The following is a 10,680-nucleotide window of genomic DNA, read 5'->3' on the forward strand; positions in this document are numbered from 1 at the left end:
AATCCACCTTTCCTGATTGGGTAAGTAAGAAAAAAATATAATTAAGTGCTCTGTATTGATTTAGGAGACACTCAAGCCGCACATATTTTTGTAGAGTTTTTTGATTTTGTTTGAATGGCAGAAAAGCAGTGAAGAAAGATATGACAATTTTATTTTATTTGAAGATGATTTTATTTCATCATAGAGGTATGTTTGATTTTGTGGACCATATCAAAGGAAACACAAAAATATTGGGCCCAGTAATATGCCTGTAATAAGTATATTACTGAAGTTTCCAAAATTTAGAGTTACCAAATCTTCTAAAAAGAATAGGTGTTTTAGAAATTCAGTTAATTCTTCGCGGGCATGAACAGACAACTCTAGATAAGCGATTGTGTAAAATTCTTCTGATCGATATTACATGACAATAAGCAGCATGTCATAGTTAGCATATAGTTGAGCAATATGGCACATGGGCCTCTTGTTTTTATTTTGCATTTGAGCTTGCTCACTGTTTTATCCATCTTAAAAATATTTTTGCTTTTCAGAAATGGCAGTCTTGATGCATTCCAACTTCATTTTTCAGGTGGTCGTAGAGGCAATGTAACATTAAACCGTATATTGCAGTTTGTTACCGGAGCAGATGAGGAACCAATACTTGGATATGCACTGCCCCCATCTTTATGTTTTGTCTTGTCTGCAGCTTCATTTCTACTTACCTCCAACACTTGCATCAATAAGTTAAACCTTTGCATTCTAGAGAAACTTGAGGACATTCCAACTACTGATGTTTGATTTTTATGATTATTCTTTTCGCAACAGTTACTTTCGATTGAATTATTTCATTTTGGAACCGTGACTTCAAATAGATATAGATGCCAAACTATGTATAATTCTGGTTTTTTTTGCAATTTGATTTCACTCATGTGACATATTTGTCCATTATTGTCAACAACTTTTGAACATTTTCATCTTTTTTTCTGCAATTATCAAATTGTTGTTAAGCATCTAAACGAGGACATTTTCATGCCACTCCTATTATATATTTTGAGTAGAAACTGTAAAAATAATTGCAATTTTAAAAACCCTTTTATCCTATTGTACTATCACCTTATAGAAAACAAATTGATATCATTTTTAGGTCACCTGAGTGACCACCTGAGTCACTCAGGTGACCTATTGCCATTGGTCTTTGTCCGTCATCCTATGTCGCCCGTTCACATTTTTAATTTGTTGCTGAAAAGGACAGGGCCAATTGTTACTGTTCTTGGTGTTAAACGTCTCACCATCGGGACATTGTAGGCAGGGCCAAATGTGCATTAAAAAGCCAAATATTTTAAAATCTTTTTCTCTACTCCCATATGTGTGAGGATAAAAATGTATGCATGATGTTTATGAAGCTCTTAACAAAATTTGTGAAACTCATACCCTGGGTCAGGGGTTCAGGCCCTAGGGCAAGACCATTATTAACTGCCAAAAAAATATAAAGCTATCATTTTTTATTACATGTATATTACATATCACCTTTATGTAAGGCAAGGGTTATAGTTAAAGGGGGGAGGATGTCATAATTATTTATTCTGCTCTGGAATTTTAATTAAAGAAACGAGTAAATTCACATATTTAGAAAACACAAAGAATAAAGTTGTTTATCAAAATTAAGATATTGTGAAAGAATATGGAATTTTTTTTGGGAGGGGGTGTTCAACAGTTAATGGAGTTATCTTCCCTTGCTTGTTAATATTTAGTAATTAATCATTAAAAGTGATGTAATTAGAAGAAGGTTGTATGATTAAAAGAGTTAAACAAGTCTTTTTATTGCTTGAAAAAGCTGCTTTGGAACTTTCTAAATAAACAGATAAAATTGCTAATAGTAAAGTATTAATTGACTAACTAAAATGATTGATAAGGAGAACATTTAAAATGATTAAGGGATAAATGTCAGATGGTAATGCAACAACAATGGTTGGATATTGAAAATCTGGAAAATTAAGAATGGAGTAGATATGATTGATAGTAGGGGTTTTTGGTCTGGTTTTCTTCAATTAAATGCCCCACAGGGAGAGTTTCTGTCTAACCCATGGGGATGGGGTATGGTAGGTTAATTGAAATAAAAGGTATAAAAGTCATCTTGTTTTATTTTATGATCTATGAAAATCTTGAACGTTAACAAACGTGGGTCCTAACAGTCTTGCACGTTTTCCGTATCAGGTTATGCAGCTCTTTAATGATCTTAGACCGGAAGTGACGGCCGTTCATGGTTTTACCTGATCACCCCTAGGAATTCAAAAATATATTATTCCTGAGAATTTTAATGATCTATCTTTAATCGTTTTTGAAAAAAAGGGAAGTATAAATCACTTTAAAAAAAAAACTGAACATAACGGTTGACCAGAAGTGACGTCATCAACAAAAATGCACGTGATAAAAGATCTCGAATTTTTGTACTATTCGTGAAAATTTCTTAAGAATCCGCTGTAGCATATTTGAGTTTCAAGAAAAATGTCAAAGCTGCTCTGTCCGATTTTATATCAAGTTTAATGCACGCTTTTGAACGATGGCTATGCTTAGTATATGTATAATAATAGACATTGCAGTGGTTTTAACCGTCAAGTATGCCAAATTTCTATGAAGAAAAATACATACAAAATTTGCTAACAAAGCAAACGACATTAAATGGTACCGCGTTATTTCGCCTCATGTTAAATTTCACAACTGACGACAAGATGGGTATGGTTGTATTACGAATTTGACATCGATTTAAATAAAGGTCGAAATGATCAGACAAATTACAAATAAATATGTGTACGTTTTGTTCGCTAATATTTTTTAAGTCTGCTTACTTTACAATCGATGCATAGCATGCGGGTTGAATAACCCCAATCATTTGGGGGAGGGAACCAAGCGGTTTCATTTTCTAAACATCCCCGTGATGCATTTTGGTTTGTCTTTTCGCTTGCCCAAAAAGAAACTATTTTTATTTACTTTGAATATTTCTAACTTTTAAAGGAGACTGATTCTGCTGGTGTAAATAGATAAATGATTTGTATGAAAAAAAAATTGATACTGTGATAACAAAAAAATCGGACAAAGCAGCTTTAAAAAAAAAAGAAAAATAATGATAATAGTGAAAAATATAGAAAAAGAAACCTTACAAAAAAAAATTGGGTCTTCCGTTGGAAACGGAAGGCCATAATAATAGTTATAATATAAGCAAAAAAAATTAAGCTAGTTAACGCACTAAACACCAGCAGTATTGTTATAGTCTTTTTGAACGGAAAATACAATTTTTGAAAAATAAAAGGAAAGGAAAAACAGTCTGCTCGAACTTCAAAAAAACTTTTTTTTTATGAAGATAATCTTTTACAATATTTTAATATCTTACTTGAAAAATAGACTTTAATTTGCAAGCAATATGTTTGTCTAAATGCATTGATTTTACAAAAAAGAAAGTTTTGATAAGATATTGCAATGAGATAGTGTATATCCATTTTACCTCAAACTTTGTTAAGGTGTGGAAGAGTAGCAACGCTGTTTGTTGAAGTCAACACCGGTCTCACCAATCTGAATTTGAAATCAAATATGAATATATTATGTACGCTTGTACATACTCAAAAAGACACCGACGTACAATGTACATTATTTATACATTTACACTTTTTACTTGTACCGGGCCAAGGCAGAGTCTTGTGCAGTTAGCCAACGAGGATACTTCAGCCATAGTAAATGTAGTCGGGAAAAAGATATGTCTTTATTTTCTTCTCATCCTCTGTTAACTCAAACAGGGTGTCCATGATCTACAAAACAATATTCAAATAAACTACACAATATTCCTATAACTCATATAGATATACATAGTGGGAGTTAGTATTTGTGTTTATTTTGGTATGTTTTTTGTTTAAAATATAAGGACGTAAATTAAAAACAAAACCCAAAAAAGCAACTTACGATTGAGTCCGCCTAAGTTCGTTGCCAAAGGTGGGGTGGCACGTGGCATTTACGAGCCTATAATGCCTCCCCGGCTTCAGGGACTCGATAGGCGTTTTCTTAAACGTAGAAATGTTTTTGGTTGTTGTCTCCCCCTGGACAATAGCCGGAACGTAGTATTTTAAACTTCTTCCAGACTTTTCATAACGGCTTATAATTGTCCTTATAGTATGTTCATGAAGAATATACACTCTGACATTCTGAAATGCTTTGAATAAATAGAAAGAAATATTCATTTATTGATACTGTTTGGATGTAAATTATGCTTTCTCAGGCAAACAAAGTCACCAAAAGACAACAGCACGTATTAACAACAACTCTTACTTTTTTGTAGCCTGATCCTCCATACTTTCGTTTCTTCAGGAAGCCGGAATGAATTTAACAGATTTATGGTGCAATATATATACATGTAAAAAGTGCTGACTTGGCAGTTCTTAACCTTAAACTGTTAAGGGTTTTATTTTTATTGGCCAGTTGAATAAAACAGTAGTTTTTGATTGGTTGTTACCAATCGCTCTATTAGTTGTGTTCGAATGGATCTTTGTGAATGACATTCATGCTCCGCGTGCTTACGTGGAAAAGTGCTGAGTAGACACTTGTAGACCTGAACATTTTGTTTCTTTGCTTGAGTAAACGCGATGAATGAATTGGCAACATAAATGACCGCTGTAGCGGGCTATTTATTCCAACTGATTTCTATGAAATCTAAGAATGCAATACACATATTTATGTACATATAGCATTGACATATTAACATTGTTTTGTAATATTTTACATATCCACTATATGTTATTAAAATTAAAACCACAATGACCATATTTTTAAGTTACAAACAAATTCCTTCATGAACAAACATTGCATGATAATAGGATAGATATACAGTCACCATGGCGCATTTAGTTAAGCGTCGCCTCTGTAATATAAGGGTCGTGGGTTCGAGTTCCGTTCGGCGTGTTCACATACTATTATTTAAATTGTGAGTGTAAAGTCAATTTTATGAATTTGTAACTGTTTAAAAAAAGAAACGAATAAAAATCTAAAATAAAAGAAATCCTTAAAATAAGTATGCAAGTTTATTAGTAAAAAAATAATTCAGGGATGAGGGGACTTTTTTCGGAAAAAGTTCGGATGTTACGCCATCATTTTTCAACTATTGAACTTGATTGAGTGCGCATCTTTCAAAGAAGATGGTAGGTAGATGACATGTGGATTGTCATTCCGACACTTAATTATTTTTATATTTTAGTATGGCGGGGCTTGATGGAAAGAAAATACTTGTTAGATTGTGAAAGGTGTAAGATGTACTTAACTCACGATCCATTTATTTTCCCATTAAAAGATCGGATTGCAGACGATGATTATCTGTCAAAGTGTCATACCCCGCGATTTAATTTACGGAACACGAGGTCACACTTTTTTAGTTGATGCATCGCATCAAAAAGTGGGGGGAAAAGGTATAAACAGTAGAAAGTTAACATATAAAGAAGAGAATACCTTGTGTTTTGTTATAAAAATACCTGCATATTTTTCAACTCGATTTACCATTCGAATTTCATCATCGATTTTTTGGTAACAAGATGATGCACGTGGGGGCCAAATTTCGATAAAACATTCACACCTTGATTTTCATACACCTTACCAAATGTATGAGTTCTACTTTTTAAAATTGAATGCAGAATATATATTAATTATTTTTATAAATTATTATGCAGAAAAATATAATATAATACCACACCTAGGGCCCCAAAAAGGAATTGGTAAGTGTAATATTAATTAATATAATAATGTCAGAAAGGGGAAAGGGGTAATCTGATCTCATAGTAAATATATCCAATATTTTCACTATTTATAAGTTATCTCTCTTTTCTCAGTAAACCAAGAAGACTTAACCGGGGAGAGGACAGTTCCCTTCAGTGGGAACTGTCGCCCATTGGGTTAGATTTTATTTTTATTTATTTTTTATCGCTCACAAGTCTTTTTAATTTAAATATTAAATAAAACAAAAAACTAATTCCAATTATTTCATAAAACTTATAAATATTAATATACTGTTTTACAGTGCAGACTCCAGCATCATCAACAATTCGTCGTAGGTTTTAATCTTCTTTTGTTTCGTATAGACTATCAATTTTCATATTCTAAAAGAATTCAACTAAGGGAAAAAATTGGGGTTGTTTTTCACTAAGATTTTATTTTTTTTTCTCAGTTCGGAAGTTCTAGCAATTCCCTTGTAAGTTTTTTTTTACACTACCTAAATTATCTAAAAAAAAAAAAAAAAAAAAAAAAAAAAAATTATTTTTAATACTCGCTCTTGTTTCTAATATAAAACTTTTCCTTTGTTTTTTTATTTCATTGCAACGATAGAGACCTCTCAGAGTCCGAAGAGATCCCTGTGTAAGTTCATTCACTTAAATTGTATATATTGTCTCTCATTTCATAATTTTTTTGTAGTATTTGTAACGACTTTTTACAACAATTTATATTTCAGATCACAGGACTGCGTGGACGAAGAAAAGAATTAACTATTGTACAATTTAATGTTAATAAATTATCAATGTGATCTTTTAAAAAATGTGTTTTTCCCTTTATCATATATCAATGATTCCATTACGAGAATATTGGTAAACTTTACTAGGAGGGTTAAACCTCTATAATTTTACGACTTGCGGACGGATCACTACGCAACATTCATGCACGGATCTAGAAAAGGAGGAGGAGGGGACGAGTCAGAGATACCCTTCAAAATTCCATTTTTTTTTTAAATTATATTATATTTCCAAAAATAATTTCAAATAACTGTCAGACACCCCCCCCCCCCCACCTCCTTTCGATTTTTTTTCTTGGATCCGCGCATGACATTCCTTCCTGTTCATTTTTTAAAAAAAGAAAATACTGAAATCATGTAAAAACAAATTTAATTATTTAAAAAAAACAATCTTCTTCTTGGAAGACCTTGCCGATTGGCCCCATGTACTCTGTCCTTGGTCTGAAATTAAAAAGAAAAAAGATATATATATATATATATAAAATTGGTTTTGAAAAAAAATGAAAATTAAAAATACAGTTCGACATATTTTGAAAGAGAAATGTTAAGAGCTTGATCATATTTTCATGTAAAAAAAAATACATTGGTATGAGAGAGAGAGAGAGAGAACGTTAAACATTGAATTACCTCTTTACTGGGAAACTTTACATGCAAACTGAGTTTAATATGACTCAGAATGAATGATTTAAGAGTTTCAAAAATATTAATATAAAACTAATAAGTACATACACGTTCCTTTGGAATAGTTTCCAATCCTCTGCTCCTCCTCCTCACTCGGGTGCAGTGTCTCATAATCCTCTTTGCTATCCACCCGAGCAGGAGGAGGAGGGCCAGAACCAATGACGTTATACTGATGTATAGAGCTGTAATAAAAAAAAAACCAATGAAAATTGATCTATTTTCTTGTTGAAATCAATACAGTAATGTATTTTAATATAATAAGAATATCAATACACTTTTTTAAATCATTAATTGACTTATTTCTTACATACACAAAACTTTCAGTGTCAGGTATTAATACATCATGTGAAAAAGGAAAATTTCTGGAACATATATAATTAAAACATGATGGAATCAATTGAAAGAATAAAACCATGCAAAACCGATTATTAATCAGATAAATATGTTTTAAAAAAGATAAACATAATTACTTTGATTACTGAATGATTGGTGTTCCTGAAGGTCTGGCTGTTAGTCTGAGTAGTGGGAAAGGGGGTGGTGAGGGGTAGAAGGTTCCTTACCTAAGAAGTGAAAGGGGGGGATGTCTAACACAAGTAGTATTACAGGTGGGGGCGAAGGTAGTATGTGTACTATCTGAGTAGTGAGGGGGGGGGGGGGGTAGTGTGTGTGCTGACCTAAGTAGAAAGGACGATGGAACAATGTTCACGAGACGGGGAATAAATTGATGTTTGTGGTTATGCTAGGGGGTGAATACTCAAGTGCATAACAGGGTAGTATCCAGGGGTTGGATTAACACGCGTGTCCGTTCACTGTCAATCGTTATGCTCGTCGAGGTTTAACGATGAGGGATTGTATCTGCAGTAAACGAACAACTAGAAACAATATACATGAGTAAAAATACCAAAGTACTATCCTTCGGCGTTTGTAATGAAAATAACAAGAAAAAAACAAAAAAACAAGAAAACAAACAAAACGAATAAATAACAAGAACAGGAATAAATAACAATGTCAATACAAAACCAACTCAACAAACAATGACTTACATTCATCGGACTCCTGGTCCCGCATTCTTGGAGTGATAAAATGCACTGAAAATAAAACAGAATCATAAATATTTCATCAAAAAATATATGACCGTATTATCACTTCGAACACATGTAATGCAACCGCTATTTACCTGGCGGGCACACAGCACGGCCGTTAATTAACCGACAGTTCGTGTCCATGTTGGTCCGATCGAGCAGTTCAGAAAATGAAATTGTCGTTACATTCCTTGTAGTCAGCAGTATTTTACGATATTGCGATTGGTCGAGATTGCTTCAAACTGACAGGGGGCGGTGTTTTCTCACGCAGTTGAGTTCCTCAGGATTAACCACCTGTTAAAGAATGAAAGAAAAGATAGACAGAAAAAACATTCCTTGTAGCTAGCAGCATTTTCTACAATATTACAATTGGTTGAGATTGCTTCAAACTGACAGAAGGTGGAATTTTTTCACGCAACCGTGTCCCTTAGGTTAAAACATGATAGAAAATGAAAGAAAAAGATAGATAGAAAAATATTCACGTTCAGGCATCTTTACTCAGACATTTACGTTCAGGTATCTTTACTCAAGCGACAACGAGATTTAAATCTACCCAATTTCCGTATCATTACTCAAACAACACCGATATTCAAATCTAGCCGATCTCCATTCATAGTTTCCACTCTGTATATTTAAAAGGACACCTTTCACTCCATATCAATTTTCTTTTACTACGCTCGGGTAATCAATCTACTCCATTTTCATTCATAGGATCGTGTCCTTACTCTACCCCTGTTTTAAAAGTACACGTTCAGTTTTACTTCACTCAGGTCTCCTTTCCCTTTCCTCTTTGTTAAGGTCAATGACAAATACTTGCTTTTGTCATCTCTATACAATACCCCGTTGTGTTTTGGTGGTCTACATATATCGGGTCGAGTGACCACCCCCCACCCCCCTACAATACCCATTGTGTTGTGGGGTTAAAAATCTTCATTGTCTTGTGGGGTTATAAATCTCCATTTCTTGTGGGGTTATAAATCTCCATTGTCTTGGGGGGTTAAAAATCTTAGGGGGAGAGGTGGGGCAGGTGGTCCCCACCTGCCTCCAATCGATACTCCCCCATTGTTCTCCTATTGTTCTTTTTTAAACAATAGCCCATTTTTTTTGGGGGGGGGGGGTTAAACATACGCCTATACTACTCCTATCGTGTATCAATCCTATCATATCGTGCGTGTATACTGTTCTATCGTGCGTTAATCCTATCCTTTCGTGCGTGAATCCTATCCTATCGTTTATCTTGTAAAAAATAACGATGCGGGTACTCTATATATATATATATATATATATATATATATATACACAATTTTGCAGCGGCCTTTAAATTTTAGCTTTAAAAGTTTTTATTTGTTAAAAATGAAAGTAGTTTTTAACCGGGTTTTCCAACGGAAAAATCCGGTTATTAAAATGGTGAAAATGGCGGGCGGGCGGGCGGCTGCCAAAAGGGTACCCTCATTGTACGGATAACTCCTCCTACAGTTTTCAAGATAGGAAGTTGTTCTTTTGCAGATCAATTGTACATATATCAGAGGTGTGCATATTGCAAGGATTTTGATTTCTGATAATTTATCGAAAAAATACCAGGTTTTGAACTTAGTCATTTTTTGGCAAAATAAATTTTGCATATAGGGTAACCTCATTGTACGGATAACTCCTCCTACAGTTTTTAAGATAGGAAGTTTTGTTTTGCTAATCAATTGAACTTATATCAGAGGTGTGCATATTGCTAGGATTTTGATTTATGATAATTTTTGAAAAAAATACCAGATTTTGAACTTAGTCATTTTTTGGCAAAATATTGCATATAGGGTACCCTCATTGTACGGATAACTCCTCCTACAGTTCTCAAGATAGGAAGCTGTTCTTTTGCAGATCAATTGTACATATATCAGAGGTGTGCATATTGCAAGGATTTTGATTTCTGATAATTTATCGAAAAAATACCAGGTTTTGAACTCTGTCATTTTTTTGCAAAATTTTGCATATAGGGTACCCTCATTGTACGGATAACTCCTCCTACAGTTTTTAAGATAGGAAGTTTTTCTTTTGCTAATCAATTGAACTTATATCAGAGGTGTGCATATTGCTAGGATTTTGATTTCTGATAATTTATGAAAAATATACCAGCTATTGAACTTGGTCATTTTTTTGGCAAAATATTGCATATAGGGTACCCTCATTGTACGGATAACTCCTCCTACAGTTCTCAAGATAGGAAGTTGTTCTTTTGCAGATCAATTGTACATATATCAGAGGTGTGCATATTGCTAGGATTTTGATTTCTGATTATTTATGAAAAAATTGTCACATTGACAGCTTTTCTCTTGTTAATGCTTACAAAGGTACATAATACAATACATACTTTTTATATTTTTTTTTAAATAAAAGTTTAGTTCTTTAATCAGATTA

At 33.3% G+C, this 10,680-nt stretch overlaps 1 long non-coding RNA gene across 1 annotated transcript; it reads right to left on the reverse strand.

The window, feature by feature from the left end:
* Positions 1-7,878: 7,878 nt before the first annotated feature.
* On the reverse strand, positions 7,879-8,486 carry LOC128172859 (uncharacterized). Its single transcript, XR_008242371.1, has 3 exons — positions 8,370-8,486; positions 8,236-8,280; positions 7,879-8,047 (listed from the first exon to the last, which is right to left on the reverse strand). It is a non-coding gene; the product is annotated as an uncharacterized LOC128172859 (long non-coding RNA).
* Positions 8,487-10,680: the final 2,194 nt, after the last annotated feature.

Source organism: Crassostrea angulata, chromosome 2, assembly GCF_025612915.1.
Source record: "Crassostrea angulata isolate pt1a10 chromosome 2, ASM2561291v2, whole genome shotgun sequence".
Classification (NCBI taxonomy): Eukaryota; Metazoa; Mollusca; class Bivalvia; order Ostreida; family Ostreidae; genus Magallana; species Magallana angulata.